This window comes from Triticum aestivum, chromosome 3B (genome assembly GCF_018294505.1).
Source record: "Triticum aestivum cultivar Chinese Spring chromosome 3B, IWGSC CS RefSeq v2.1, whole genome shotgun sequence".
NCBI classification, from domain to species: Eukaryota; Viridiplantae; Streptophyta; class Magnoliopsida; order Poales; family Poaceae; genus Triticum; species Triticum aestivum.
The window spans coordinates 664996553-665012268 of record NC_057801.1 but is presented as its reverse complement, the minus strand read 5'-3'; the positions used below and the strand labels follow the sequence as shown (position 1 = coordinate 665012268).

Genomic DNA, 15716 nt, shown 5'->3' with positions numbered 1-15716 from the left:
CTTTCATCCTCCTCTCTACCGGTGGCGGAGCCCGGGGGACGAGCAAGGGCCTGCCCCCCCCCCCCCCCCCAATAATCGAGCGAACATGAAACAGGTGCACGTAACTAGCGATATAATCGCACGCACACACCTACTCGCCCCCCCCCCCCCCCCCCCCAACCCCCCTATCTCAACGTGTATTTTGGAAAAGAAAAAAAAACCCATGTAAAAGCCCAATACCGTCCAGATCGTTTGCCAGTTAGCCTTCCGCTCTAGTCTCCTGGAAGCCACGTTCTCCTGTGATTAGCGTGTATCTGGGATTAGGTATCCCTAAAAAAACCTGGGATTAGGCGCCGCCGCCGCCGTCCGTCTGCCTCTACTTTCCCTCCTCTGCTGCTCATCATCTGATTCATGCGCACAGTCGGCGATGCAGCCTACTTCACTGCTCCAGCCTCGAATGAGCCAAGGTTAACACATCACACTATATACTAATCTCTCTCAGTTCTCATCTAGATATTATATCGGATTTTAGTTGTTTTTTTGGGTGTGATTTGAGATGCTATCAAGCATTCAGATCTTGTGGGTGTCTTAAAAATTATCATGATGCAAATTATTTTGAACGAGTTTCTATTTGTGAGGTGAAAGAATTCCTATGTCGAACTTATACAATATACCTAAATTCTAAGAACAAAATTCAGCTATTATGATTAGAAAAACGCCACCAAACAGTTTTAAGATTATGTTATTTCACTAAGCTGGTTGCTTCAAATTTTCAACGTATTGAAATTTTCAACGAAGCCGACGTGGAAGTTCTCAATCTTGTTTTTGATGATTATTTTTTGCACTAGATTTTTTTTATCTACTTAGCTTGGCCCTCCTATACTCAAATCCTGGCTCCGCCCCTGCTTTCTATTGTTTTGTTCAGAATACAGATGTATCCTCTGGTTTCTTTGCCATTCAGTTCACATCTGACCAAGTCAACAGCTAGCTACTACCAATTGAGCCCACATGCACATCGGGGCCTTGCAAATTAATTTGTTCCATACAGTGATTCGTTAAAAGCTCAAATTATGTGATTGCAAAATTTTAGACCGAAATTAGTTTCTACATGTTCTGGATACCTAGTTAGCTGACTGTTTTCTGCGTGCTGAAGGTGCTCAATTTGATATTTCTTTAAAGACGTTTAATTTTAGAGGCAACAAGATACTCCCTCCATTTCTTGATATATGGTGTATAGTTTTTTGTGGAAAAGTTCATATTATAAGGTGTATTCCTTTAGTTGACACTTTTACCCCTCCATAAGCTACAGTCCACGCATGACCTTTCTAGAAAAAAAGATGGCAAATCCCCATCTCGCATATGCATGTTGTGCATGCGCTGTAGGTTTGTTTGAAAAGAGAAGATTACACGTACTACTGTCCTTTTATTCATTCGCTCGTGTGAACCAATCTGGCCGCCGCTCTTTGCTCATTCACATGGAGAATCAGCACGACACCAACTCCCAGTTGATCCACTCGTAGCGGCAAGCAACCATTGGAGATGACGAGCAGGAGAGAGAGATGGCGAGTGGGAGATAGGGAAGGCGATCGGGAGAGAGAATGATGAGATGCGGAGGTGGGGAGGGGAGGATTTATAGCCCCGTATTCTCCAATTTGAAAACGAAAATTTTCACATAGTGGCGTCATTGTCATTCCCTCCCGTGCTGAAAATTTTCCATGAGCTGACTCTTCAGAAATTTTGAATTTGGCCAAGGCTTTTGCCTTTATGCAGCGCGGGAGAGAGTAAAGAAGCTGTGCGCGCCATGTTGCTCGCAGGAAAATGCGCGGGGACGAGGGAAAGGTAGCGATCAAGGGAGAATAAGTCAGAGAGGATATTGTGGGATTTGTTAGGCTAAATAAGAAAGTAAATTGCCTGGGATAGAGAGAATCGTGATTTTCCTATTTTTCTCTCTAGTATCACGTGTTTGCACCAGGGGCTTTTACGTCCAAAACCAACGAAATCTCCCCTCCCAGCGTGTGCGTTAATATTTGTGCAAGAAAACTATACACTCTATATCAAGGAACAGAGGGAGTACATAGTTCAAACAAGTGGATTCGTACATGGGAATATGTTTCATTGCACAAAATGCTGATGGTTTCGTTTACTGGTTGAAAATAAGCTGAAATTAATATAGCTACTGATGGTGATATTTGCATACAGGATGAGGCCACAATTCAACTAAGTGAACAAACTACTCCTTAGATCGATGCATGCAAAGTCATATGGTTGGATTGATCCTCATCCAGGTGACAATGGTGCTCCATTACCATGGTCATCGACTACTGGTCTGTTTGTCAGGTTAGACAAACAAATCTATGATGTTGGTAATAGTACATTTTTTACATGATGCTAACCAAGCCTATTCAATACATGACAGATAATACTATTTTTATATTTATCACAGTCACAAATTGCTTATTCAATTACTTGCTGGTTGATATAAATAGTCTCCTTCAATCCATGGTCGTATACTCATAGGTTCTAATAGAGTTGCACACAAGTACATGAAACAAAAATCTATAACATTGATTAAGCTGGCTTTTGTTGTTGGGAGAATGGTAGATCTTGTCCTGGCATCATTGTCGGGGTAGAGGTACCACTGGTAGGATTTTGTTGCTGGAAAAATGATAGATTCTGTCCAGGCATCATCATACGTGTAGAGGTACCACTGGTAGGAGTCTATTGTTGAAAGAATGATAGATTATGTTCCGACATCATCGTAGGGCTAGAGGTACCAATGGTAGGATTTTGTTGTGGGAAGAATGGTAGATTCTGTCCTGTCATCATCATAGGGGTACAAGTACCACTGGTAGGAGTCTGTTGTTGGAAGAGTAATAGATTTTGTCCTGGCATCATCATAGGGGTCGACAGACCAATGGATTGTTGCAGACTTGGGTTGTAATTTGCTAAATAGGGGTACACATGATTTGGCGGAGCTCCCAGATGAACCTATGCAGATAAATAGCAAAGCTTAGGTCATAGGTGATTGAAAATGAAAAATAGTTTAAAAAGTACACTTCTTATACCATTTGGGTTGGGTTGTACTGTGGTAGATACCCAGGCATTTGGTTTGTCAAAGGCATTTCAGGTCGTTGTTGTAAAGAATGGGCTGCCTTCTTTTTCTTCTTTGTTTTTGCTTTCTCCGAGCCACCAACGGGAGTACTTTGTGAGGCCTTGAAGTCCCACTTGACCTCCACAAATCTTTTATCCGCAACCAGGCGCTCAAAATGCTCGAAAAAAGTAAGCATGTCATATTTGATACTAATGTACCGCTTTAGTTCATTATTCATGCTTTCACTTCTTTAGGTAGTGCTCATGTGGGCTGAGAATGTATTTCTGCCATACACTAGTGCCCATTGCTCCCTTTTCTCAAACAACCTTTGCAGCCACGTATTGTCACCTAGTCCATATCTATTTAGCATTCTATTCCATTCATTTATAAAATCTTCTTCTTCCTCAATATCGTAGATACAATGCTGAAAATCAGCATTGTACTTCTTATATTCTTCAACATATTCTTGTATATATGAGTGAAATAACATGATTGACCTGACAAAGTAAGTTGTGCAGAACTGCTATTCCTTTTGTGTCAGATTTGCATAGATCTTATACAATCATCAACATTTTTGATTTGTTCTTCAGCAGAGGAAATGGTGCAACTAGTTCAACAAGAAGGACAAGAACAATGAAAAGAGGAGATAAAGAACAATACAAGTCAGATTTCTTACTTTTGGTCCTGAAGATCCATTGCCGTGTTCATGGTTCTCATGACCACTGCTTGAAGAAGCCATAGAGGACAATGATTTCCTTACTTTAAACCTCGGATCGCTTGATATTTGCAGACTTTGCTATCTGCCTGAATTTGGTTTGTGGATGCAATCAGGCTCCAGATTGAAATCTCTTCCGCCTGGTATTTAGGATCTTGTGTTTGTAAAGGTTTGCCTAGTGCCTCTGTTTTCTATATTGACGCCAAAATAGTTAGATTGGCGGACATTTTCCCTCCAGAAACAGTTGTGGATATTACGTGAGGGACTGAGGACGAGGGATATACGGGAATACGGGAGCTCGGGTTTTTTTTCTGGCAGAAAAGGCACGCGGGGAAGGGAAACTGGCGCTGCCGTTAGATGAAAAATTAGCGATGGGGAGCACGGATGGGAGCACGGGACGGGAGCAGGCAAGCCCCGTCCCCATTGCAAACATGTGCGTTGTTTCATCTCAGAAAAAACAACAAAAAAGTTGCAAGATAAAGGCGGTTAAGAAGGAATCAAACTCCAAAGCTCCGACTACTTAACGTCTTCTAGCCACTAAAACAAATGGATGTTTGTGATAATTGATTAGCATGAATATTTACGAACTCACTATAACATCAGATTTGAAACCTTTTTGAACATTTACTAAAAAAACTGTGAACAATTTATAAATGCATAATATTTTTGTTAAAATGTGAACAATATTTGTAATTCCAAACATTTTTTGAAAACGTGAACAATGTTCGAAATCTTGAAAAGTTTTTTAAAATGCAATCAATTTTTTTAAAATTTTGAATATTTTCTGAAACACCAATACTTTCCCAAAAACACGAACATTTTTGGAAATTCCCCAACATTTTTTGAAAACATGAACTTTTCTATGGAACATGTTTTTTTTGAATTTGTGAACAAATTCTGAAAATGGGAACGTATTTTGAACATTCGGGACATTTCTGTTATATGAAATGAACTAGTACGTACTTTGGCATGCATGTATTAGTACGTACTTTGACATGCATGCACATGCAACGCTCATTGAAGGATCAGCTAATGCACGCACTGTTGTCATGGCATGCTTCCTTCCATGTGTATCCTACGCATAACAATAAACTTTCAAGTTCAAAAATGAATTGCAGGGCTTAGTCACGTAGGAGAGGGAGAAAAAAGGGTGATCCATATATTTCTTTCTTTTTTTAGTACTAATAAAATATTTTACTTTTCTTATTTGGCATAAAACTGTGTCAAACATGTGGGTACAAAATAGACTTGCAAATAGTTTGACACATTTCTGTGTCAAAAAGGACGTGCAGCTGGGTTAGAGGGTCAAGAACAAGTTGCAAGTTAATGATGAACATGCAATAACGACTCCCCCCTCTCCCCAAAAAAAAGATAGCTCCCAAACACACGTATAACGTTCCTTGGTTTGATATTTTATCATCATAAAACACAAAAAGTAAATAAAAAGCCTTCCTTCTAGCCAGTTGCGTGTCGAGGATGTACTTGTAATTAGGACAAAAAGTACGTCGGCCTGAGTTGTCCGTCGATGGTGGACTTGGAACTGAGACAAAAAGAAATGGGTGGGGCCGAGTTGCGCATCAAGGGTCGAGTTGCAACTAGGACAAGAAGCCCCAACCCCCTTTACGCGCCGAGGTGGACTTGCAACCGGGACAAAAATGGGTAGGGCCCATTCATATGTCGGGGGTGATCTTGCAACTGGTACAAAAAATAGGACGGGCCCAAGTTGCGGATCAACGATGGAGTTGCAACTAGTACAAAAAGGGGTTCCCCTCCCAAGTTGCATGTCGAGGGTGTAATTGCAACCGGCATAAAAATGGATTGGGCCATGGTTGCATGTCGAGGGTGGACTTGCAACTGAGGCAACTACAACTACAATAGCACCCCCCCAATACCTTCCCAAAAACACGAACACTTTTTAATAGAACATTTTTGGAAATTCACAAACATTTTCTGAAATCGTGAACTTTTCTATGTAACATGTTTTTTTGAATTTGTGAACAAATTCTGAAAATGGGAATGTATTTTGAACATTCGAAACATTTCTGTTATATGAAATAAACTAGTACGTACTTTGACATGCATGTATTAGTACGTACTTTGACATGCATGCACATGCAACACTCATTGAAGGATCAACTAATGCACGCACTGGTGTGATGACATGCTTCCTTCCGTGCGTATCCTACGCATAACAATAAACTTTCAAATTCAAAAATGAATTGTAGGGCTTAGTCACGTAGGAGAGGGAGAAAAAAGAGTGATTCATATATTTCTTTCTTTTTTTAGTACTAATAAAAGTATTTTACTTTTCTTGTTTGGCATAAAACTGTGTCGAACATGTGTGTACAAAATAGATTTGCAAATAGTTTGACACACTTCTGTGTCAAAAAGGCCGTGCAGCTGGGTTAGAGGGTGGAGAACAAGTTGCAAGTTAATGATGAACATGCAACAACGACTCCCCCCTCCCCCCCCCCCCAAAAAAAGATAGCTCCCAAACACACGTATAACATTCCTTGGTTTGATATTTTATCATCATAAAACGCAAAAAGTAAATAAAAAGCCTTCCTTCTAACCAGTTGTGTGTCGAGCGTGTACTTTTAATTAGGACAAAAAATAGGTCGGCCCGAGTTGTCTGTCGATGGTGGACTTGGAACTAAGACAAAAAAATGGGTGGGGCCGAGTTGCGCATCAAGGGTCGAGTTGCAACTAGGACAAGAAGCCCCACCCCCCTTTACACATCGAGGTGGACTTGTAACTAGGACAAAAATGGGCAGGGCCCATTCATATGTCGAGGGTGATCTTGCAACTGGTACAAAAATAGGACGGGCCCAAGTTGCATATCAAGGATGGAGTTGCAACTAGTACAAAAAGGGCCCCCCTCCCCTAAGTTGCGTGTCGAGGGTGTAACTGCAACCGACATAAAAATGGATTGGGCCATGGTTGTGTGTCGAGGGTGGACTTGCAACTGAGGCAACTACAACTACAATAGCCCCTCCCCCCACCCATCCACACAGTTGAGAATCGAGGGTTGAATTGCAACTCGGAAACCTAAAACCACAAAAAAACAGTTGCAAATGGAGGGGTGACTTGCAAATGGGGGAGTATAACTACAAATAGGGTCCCAGTTGCGAGTCGAGAGTTGGCTTGCAAGTTGGGCAACAAGAACTACAATAGCCCCCTTGTTGCGATTCTAGAGTTGACTCGCAACTCGGGCACTACAACTACAAAAATCTCTACTTGCGAGGCGAGGGTTGATTTGCAGCTACAACTATGACTACAACAACTTCTAGTTGCGAGTCGAGGGTGGACTTGCAAACTGGGGCGACTACAAGTATAGAAAAGCCCCTAGTTGTGAATCAAGTGTACAGTAGCAACCAGGGTACCTACAACTACAATAGCCCCCCCCCCCCAAGTTGCGAGTCGATGGTGGACATGCAACTGGAGTGACTACAAAGTACAGAAAATGCCTAGCTGCGAGTCAAGGGTGGACTTGCAACTCGGGCAACCACAACTACAAAACTACCCTAGTTGCAAGTTGCAGGTGGATTTGCAACTGGGCAATGACAACTGCAAAAGCCTCGTTGAAGTCGAGGGTGGGCATGCAATTAGGGAAACCACAATTATAAAAAGTTCCAATTGCAAGTTGGGTGTGGACTTGCAACTAGGGCAACCACAACTTCAATGCCCCCTAGTTGCAAGTCCAGGATGGACTAGCAACTGGGGCACCTGCAAGTACAAAAAAAATAGTTGTGAGTCGAGGATGAACTTGCAACTGGGGCACCCGCAAGTACAAAAAAATAGTTACGAGTCGAGGATGGACTTGCAACTGGGGCACCTGCAAGTACAAAAAAAATCAGTTGCATGTCGAGGGTGGAGTTGCAACTGAGGAAAAAAAGGGTCGGAGCCCAACCACCCCCACTTGCAGTAGCGTTGAAGGATTGCAATAGCAGTTGGAAAATACTACATTTGTGAGTCAAGGATGGACTTGCAATTGAGGCAAAAAGTAAAATGTCGAGCCTAGATTGACCCCAGTTACAAGTTGATCACATGGGTCGGGGCAAATTGCGTGTCCTGGGTGGACATGCAACTAAGTTGGTTGAGCTTCGGGTCAAGGGTTGACATGCAACTGGGTCGGTGGGAGCTTCATGTTGAGGGCGGACATGCAACTGGGTCAGTTGAGTTTTAGGTCAAGGGTCGGCATGAAATTGGGTCAATTATGAGCCCAATTGCTAGTCGAGGGCGAACTTGCAACTAGGATAACTACAAAACAACGAGCCTAGTTGCGAGTCGAGTGTCGACTTGCAACTAGGATAAAACAAATTACGGGCCTAGTTGCGAGTCTTAGGTGGACCTACAACTCCGATGGAAAACGAAACACATGTCGAGTTGCGAGTCAAGGGTGGGCTTGCAACTTGATGAAACAACTACGTGCCTAGTTGTGAGTCAAGGTGGACTTGCAACTGGGACAACTACATAAAACTATGATACGTGTTACGAGTCGAGGGTGTACTTGCAACTATGAAAACTACATAAAACTACGATACGAGTTGTGAGTCGAGGGTGGATTTGCGATTGGGACAACAAAACTAGGGGCCCAGTTGCAAGTCGAGGATGGAATTTCAACTGGGACCACTACAAACCTACAAGCCCCGTTGTGAGTCAAGGGTGAACTTGCAACTAGGATGAAACAAACTATGGTCCTTGTTGCGAGTCAAGGGTGAACTTGCAATTGGGATAACTACATCAAACTATGATACCATTTACGAGTCAAGGGTGGACCTGCAACTAGGATAATAACAAACTATGAGCCCAACTATGAGTCAAACACGGGCTTGTAACCAGATGGAAAACAGAACACATGCCTAGTTACAAGTAGAGGGTAGACTTACAACTATGACAGCTACGAGCCCACTTGCGATTCGATGGTGGACTTGTAACTAGGACACCTATGAAACCATGCGCCCAGCTGCAAGTGAAGGGCCAGCTTACAATTGGGATGAAACAAACTATGGACCCAGTTGTGAGTTAAGGGTGGACTTTCCACTGTGACGAAAAACAAAAACATGGGATCAAGTTGCGAGTCGACCACGGGCTTGCAATTCACTATGATCCCAACTGCAAGTCGATCATGTACTTGCCACTAAAACAACTACAAAACTAAAAGCTTAGTTACGAGTCAAGGGTCGGCTTGCAACTAGGATGAAAAATTTGCAGGCACAATTACGAGTCAAGGGAGTACCCGCAACTGGGATGCAAAACAAAACAGAGGTCGAGTTGTAAGTCAAGGGTGGGCTTGCAACTAGATGAAACAAACTACGGGCCTATTTACGAGTCAAGGGTGGACTTGTAACTGGGACAACCACACAAAACTACAATACAAGTTCGGAGTCGATGGTGGACTGAAAACTGGGATAGCTGCACAAAACTACGATACGAGTTGCAAGTCGAGGATTGACTTGCAACTGGTATACAACAAAACTATGGGCCCAGTTGCAAGTCGAGAGTGGACTTGCAACTCGGACAGCTACAAAACTACGAGTCAGTTGCGAGTCAAGGTTTAATTTGCAACTGGGATGAAAACAAACTATGAGTTCAGGTTCTAGTCAAGTGTGGACTCGCAACTGGAACGGAAAGCAAAACACATGCTCCAGTTGCGAGTAGAAGGTGGGCTTTCAACTCGGACAACTATGAGCCGAGTTGCGAGTCAAGGGTGGACTTGCAACTGGAACAACTACGAAACTACAATCCCAAATGCGAGTCAAAGGTTATAAGGACAATAAAGCACCGAGACACTTCTCCCACTGATCCAAACTCTACAGATTTCTACCCGTTATCTGGACAAAAAGAACCCTGCATCTGCTCCCATTATATAAAGGGCACTCTTCTCTGGTGGACTCTAAAAATTCTTCACCATGCCACACACAACAAAACAAAACAAAAAAGAAACAACCCCCCAACGACTACCTATATGGGCCCACCTGAAAAAGAAACACGAGACCATGCCAACACAGAAACAAACGGGACAAGAGGACATGTGACAAAAAAAGAATGAGCTGACACGAGCATGCATGAAAGAGTTTGTGCGAACATTAAAGCAAACAAATCGAACAGTTACAGACTTAGATGAGACATCACTAATTCTTATCGAAATGAGATTTAGCAAATCCAAAACAGGTCAACGTTCACTTACAACTAGGGTAATAGAGGGTGAGCTTATAACTGAGGGAGAAAACGAGTCTCAAATTGTGAGTCGACGGTGGACTTACAACTAGGACCAAAAATCATGTCAGGTCCAATTACAAAATCAAAAGATGGGCTTGTAAGTGAGGCAAGAAAAAAGGTTGGATCTAGTTGTGAATGAACAAGAACAAACATATCTCGCTAGTCGACTTGCCTATCCTGCTTGTGTTGGCTCTACTGAAAAACAAAAAGGAAATGGAGCGAGAAAAATGTGGAGGCAACAAAGGAATGGATGTGCAAAAGAAGCAACGACCAATGGGAACCTGCCTCTTGCAAATCTACAATGTCGGCCAGTAATAAAGGAAAAAAAGGGCAATGAGAACGGTATGGAAAAACGCAAAACATGTTGAACAAAAAATGGGCTTAGAAAAAGAGCACGGATGAGACGAATGACCCGATAAATTGGACATCATGATGACGTGGCCTATAAAAAATGCAGCAAAACGGATTGCTAGCATGCTGAAAAAGTGTATTCAAGTTGCCTAACAAAAACATGCACGACAAACAAATAGCGACCATCAACAAGGGGGATTGAGAACTTGCATGAAAAAATATTCACGAATTTAGAAGATTTCACAAGCTTAAAAAATCCAAATTGTATACAAAATATTGACAAAAAACGTATTCAGGTATTTGAGAAAAGGGAAAAAATAAAAGAGAAAAATTAAAAAGAAATAAAAAAATAAAAATGGACACAAAATGAAAACCCCAAAAAGAAAAGCGTGTAAAAATAAGGCGACTAATAGGCGCCAGCGCACCGGCCGAAACTTTCGGCCGCTCCAACGTGGGCCCTTGATTTGTTTAATATACAACCGTCAGATCTCTCTTCTTCCCCTCCCTCACGTCGTCTTCCTCCCTGTCTCTCAACTCTCTGATGAAAAAATTCCCTTTCCTTCGCTAGATCTCTCTCCCCCTGGTCCTGACATCATCTCCGGCGTGCTGCAGGTCATCCCCGCGTTGTTTCTCCGTCAGCGGCTTCGAGCACGCGACCCCTCCCTGCAGCACCTCGTTGTTGACATGTTGCACGCGGGCACCACCATTGCTGCTCTCGACCGGCCCCGTGGTTGGAGCACAGAGGCACGCCATCGGAGCTCCGCTACCCCGTCGTCGTTGAACCAACAACTCGCCGCACTGGTTGCATAAAAAAAGGTCACCATTGAAGCTCTTCTGGCTCACCGTCGAAGCATTCCTACTTTCCGATCGTCGCTGGCTCGTCGCCGCTCATTCAAGCGGGCTAGTAGCTCGCCGTCGTTGCTTGTAGCTCCTGTTGTTGATGGTTGTAGCATCCGCCGATGAAGGTTGCAGCATCGGTGGCGCCCGCTTCCAGCAAAAGAATGCCATGGGGCGTTGCTTTATGCCCAGCAGGTTGTAGCATCTATGTATGCCGCTCGCAGCTCATCGCACTGCCGGTTCCAGCATCTCCAGCAGTTGTAGCATCCCCGTCTGCCGCTCGTATTTAGTCGCACTGCCAGTTCAAGCATCGCCGACAGCCAGTTGTAGCAAAAAGAAATTCCGGTTGTAACAAAAAGGCGACACAGTGGTAGCAAAACCGTGATGCAGGTGGTGCGTTGTAGCAAAACAAGACTTTTTGGTTGCCGGTAGTAGCTTATTTTGCAGTTGGTTGTAGCTTTTTTTGCTGCTAGATCCAACAAATTTCCTGTACTAGCGACGGTCACCGCGCCCATCATCGTCGCAACGCATCAAGATTCACCGTTCGAAGCATCCGTGTGCGATGGTTCCAGCAACAATGGGCGCCGGTTCTAGCATCCAGCGCGCTTCTTCGTGATGCGCTCCGTCGCAACACCGATGCTCCGGTGGCTCGATGAATGGCACAAGGTGGTTCCAGCAAAAACACATGTTGGATCCAGCAAAAAAAGCATGTTCTTTCCAGCATCCGCCTCTTGGTCAACGTGTACTGACATGGGAGGCTCTTACTTGCTATGTCGTACAATGCAATAGATATGGTGTGCTCGATTCGTAGACTCGATTCATACTGCCATCATGTGTATTTCAGAGACCAAGCTAGAGGTGGTTGATCAATATGTGATAATGCAATGTCTTGGGCCGGCTTATGACAGCTTTTTTTACCTTCCGCCTGTGACGCCCCCGATTCAATCGTACACTAATCATGCACGCAAATGTGTACGATCAAGATCAGGGACTCACGGGAAGATATCACAACACAACTCTAAAACATAAATAAGTCATACAAGTATCATAATACAAGCCAGGGGCCTCGAGGGCTCGAATACAAGTGCTCGATCATAGACGAGTCAGCGGAAGCAACAATATCTGAGTACAGACATAAGTTAAATCAATTTTCCTTAAGAAGGCTAGCACAAACTGGGATACAGATCGAAAGAGGCGTAGGCCTCCTGCCTGGGATCCTCCTAACTACTCCTGGTCGTCGTCAGCGGGCTGCACGTAGTAGTAGGCACCTCCGGTGTAGTAGGAGTCGTCGTCGACGGTGGCGTCTGGCTCCAGGGCTCCAGCATCTGGTTGCGACAACCAGGTAGAAGGGAAAGGGGAAAAGAGGGAGAAAAGCAACCGTGAGTACTCATCCAAAGTACTCGCAAGCAAGGATCTACACTACATATGCATGGGTATATGTGTAAAGAGGCAATATCGATGGACTGAACTGCAGAATGCCAGAATAAGAGGGGGATAGCTAGTCCTATCGAAGACTACGCTTCTGGCAGCCCCCGTCTTGCAGCATGTAGAAGAGAGTAGACTGAAGTCCTTCAAGTAGCATCTCCAAGTAGCATCGCATAGCATAATCCTACCCGGTGATCCTCCCCTCGTCGCCCTGTTAGAGAGCGATCACCGGGTTGTATCTGGCACTTGGAAGGGTGTGTTTTATTAAGTATCCGGTTCTAGTTGTCATAAGGTCAAGGTACAACTCCAAGTCGTCCTGTTACCGAAGATCATGGCTATTCGAATAGATTAACTTCCCTGCAGGGGTGCACCACATAACCCAACACGCTCGATCCCATTTGGCCGGACACACTTTTCTGGGTCATGCCCGGCCTCGGAAGATCAACACGTCGCAGCCCCACCTAGGCCTAACAGAGAGGTCAGCACGCCGGTCTAACTCCTATGGTGCAGGGGTCTGGGCCCATCGCCCATTGCACACCTGCACGTTGCGTGGGCGGCCGAAAGAAGAACTAGCCCCCTTAATACAAGAGCAGGCTTACGTTCCAATCCGGCGCGCGCCGCTCAGTCGCTGACGTCTAGAAGGCTTCGGCTGATACCACGACGTCGAGTGCCCATATCTTTCCCGCGTAGTTGGTTAGTGCGTATAGGCCAGTGGCCAGACTCAGATCAAATACCAAGATCTCGTTAAGCGTGTTAGTATGAAGCAACCGCGAATGCCGACCAGGGCCAGGCCCACCTCTCGCCTAGGTGGTCTCAACCTGCCCTGTCGCTCCGCCACATAGTAACAGTCGGGGGCCGTCGGGAACCCAGGCCCACCTCTACCGGGATGGTGCCACCTATCCTTTCAGCCCCCTTATCCGAATCACTTGCAGGTACTCATCGAGCTGACCCGACTTTAGTCTCCATCTGTATAGTATGTATGTATGTATAGTATATACCCGTGATCACCTCCCGAGTGATCACGGCCCAATAGTATAGCAAGGCAGACTGACAAGAATGTAGGGCCAATGATGATAAACTAGCATCCTATACTAAGTATTTAGGATTGCAGGTAAGGTATCAACAGATGTAGTAACAATGTCAGGCTATGCATCAGAATAGGATTAACGAAAAGCAGTAACATGCTACACTACTCTAATGCAAGCAGCATAGAGGAGAATAGGCGATATCTGGTGATCAAGGGGGGGGGGGCTTGCCTGGTTGCTCTTAACAAGAAGGACGAGTCGTCAACACCGTAGTCGAATTGGGGGTCGCCGGCAGTCTCGGGGTCTACCGGAAAGAAGTAACGGAGAGGGAACACAATAAATAACAGAGCAATCAAAGCATCGCAAAGCGTAACAAGGCAATACGCGGTGTTCGGTGTGCCCTAACGTGGTAGTAGGTGATACCGACGAAAGGGGGAAACATCCGGGAAAGTATCCCCGGTGTTTCGCGTTTTTGGATAGATGAACCGGAGGTGAAATGTTGCAGGTTTGCTATGCTACGGATGTGTGGCGGTCGAACAGGCTGCGTATCCGGATTCGTCTCGTCGTTCTAAGAACCTTTCATGTATAAAGTTTTTTCATCCGAGTTACTGTTTATTTTATATTAATTTTCAAAGTTTTAATTATATTTTTGGAATTTCTAGATTTAATAATAATTTGAGTTGACTAAGTCAATTTGACTGGTCAAAAGGGACAGGGTATGGCCCACATGTCATATGTTGTACCTAAACAAATAAATAAAACTAATCTAATTAAATGGGACCCATGTGTCATTGGGTAGCAACTAAATTAACTAGCACTAATTAGTTCCTAAACTAATCTACACAGGGCCGGCCACACATCCTGCCACGGGTGTGTTGCCATGGCCAACACGCATGGACGCAAAATCACGGCGGCCATGACCATTAGCAGTAGTAGCAAGCAACAGCGTAGTACAGTACGAGGCAACAACAATGTTTGGAGCAGCTCAGCAGCGCGGCAGGAAGCCAGGCCGCAGTAGGCGGCGACAGCAGCACGAAGAGCAGCGCAGTAGCTAGCAGGGCAGGGACACGACCCGGGAAGACGTCCGCGCGCGAGGAGCAAGCGGGCGTGGCCATGGGCAAGAGCAGGCGGCAGGAGCAGCACGTACACGACAGCAGCATCAGTACAAGGAGCAGCAGAGCAACTGCAGGGCCGCGAGCGGCTGCGACGGCGCACCTAGGCGCCGCTAGGGAGCGCCGCGCATGGCGGGGCGCGGACGGGCGCGGCTTGGCCAAGTCCAGTGGCGAGGCACGGTCGGGGGGATGGGAGCTCGTCATCAGCGCGGCCATGGCTTCGGTACGGACCAAGGCGAACTCAAGGTGATGGCTATGGCGGCGGGTTGAGGGGAAAAACTAGGGGAATCGGATGAGGGCCTCACCGTGATGCTCGTGGACGAGGTTAGGAGGTCGGGGGAGCTCGGGAGGCGATAAATCTAACGACGAACGGCGGTGGCCGTGGCGGGGAAGACGGCTCGATCCATGCGTACGATGCAGCTCCGGTTGAACGGGTGCACGGGGATGACGGAGTCGACGATGAGGAGGTCCCTGGATGACCTCCCGGTCGCCGGGGAGGCCAGTGGCCACGGGGACGGCGACGGCGCGTCGACAACAGCTCGGTCACGAGGTTCAGAGGAGAAGCGTGAGTGGGAGAGGGGAATTTTGGGGCTAGGGTTTGATCCAGGGGGCTCGGGGTCGATCTTATCCAGCCAGAGGAGCCGTGGGATGGCCGACAGCGCGACATCAATAGCATGGACGGCGTGCAAGCACTGCCAGCGCCATGGCCTCCTTGTTCTGTTCAAGTGGTAGGAGAAAAGCCCACTAGTGGGCTGGGCCTTCTGTAGTACTAGGCTTTTAGGTGAGCAGTGTTAGGCTTTGAATTTACTTCTCTTTTATTTATTTTATTTTTCTGTTTAGTTTTTCTACACTACCTTGCAATAAGTAGAGCCACCAATGCATTTTGTAAAAGAAGAAGTTGACAGATCAAATACTAGGCATTATTCAGAATTGCCACAAAAAGGTTTGGTCAGCATTTG

General features: G+C 45.4%; 1 long non-coding RNA gene across 1 annotated transcript; it reads left to right on the top strand.

Moving 5' to 3' along the window:
- The first annotated feature begins 238 nt into the window (after nucleotides 1–238).
- LOC123066002 (uncharacterized) lies at nucleotides 239–3935 on the top strand. The gene is made up of 3 exons (XR_006431196.1): nucleotides 239–446; nucleotides 2179–2316; nucleotides 3661–3935. It is a non-coding gene; the product is annotated as an uncharacterized lncRNA (long non-coding RNA).
- Nucleotides 3936–15716: the final 11781 nt, after the last annotated feature.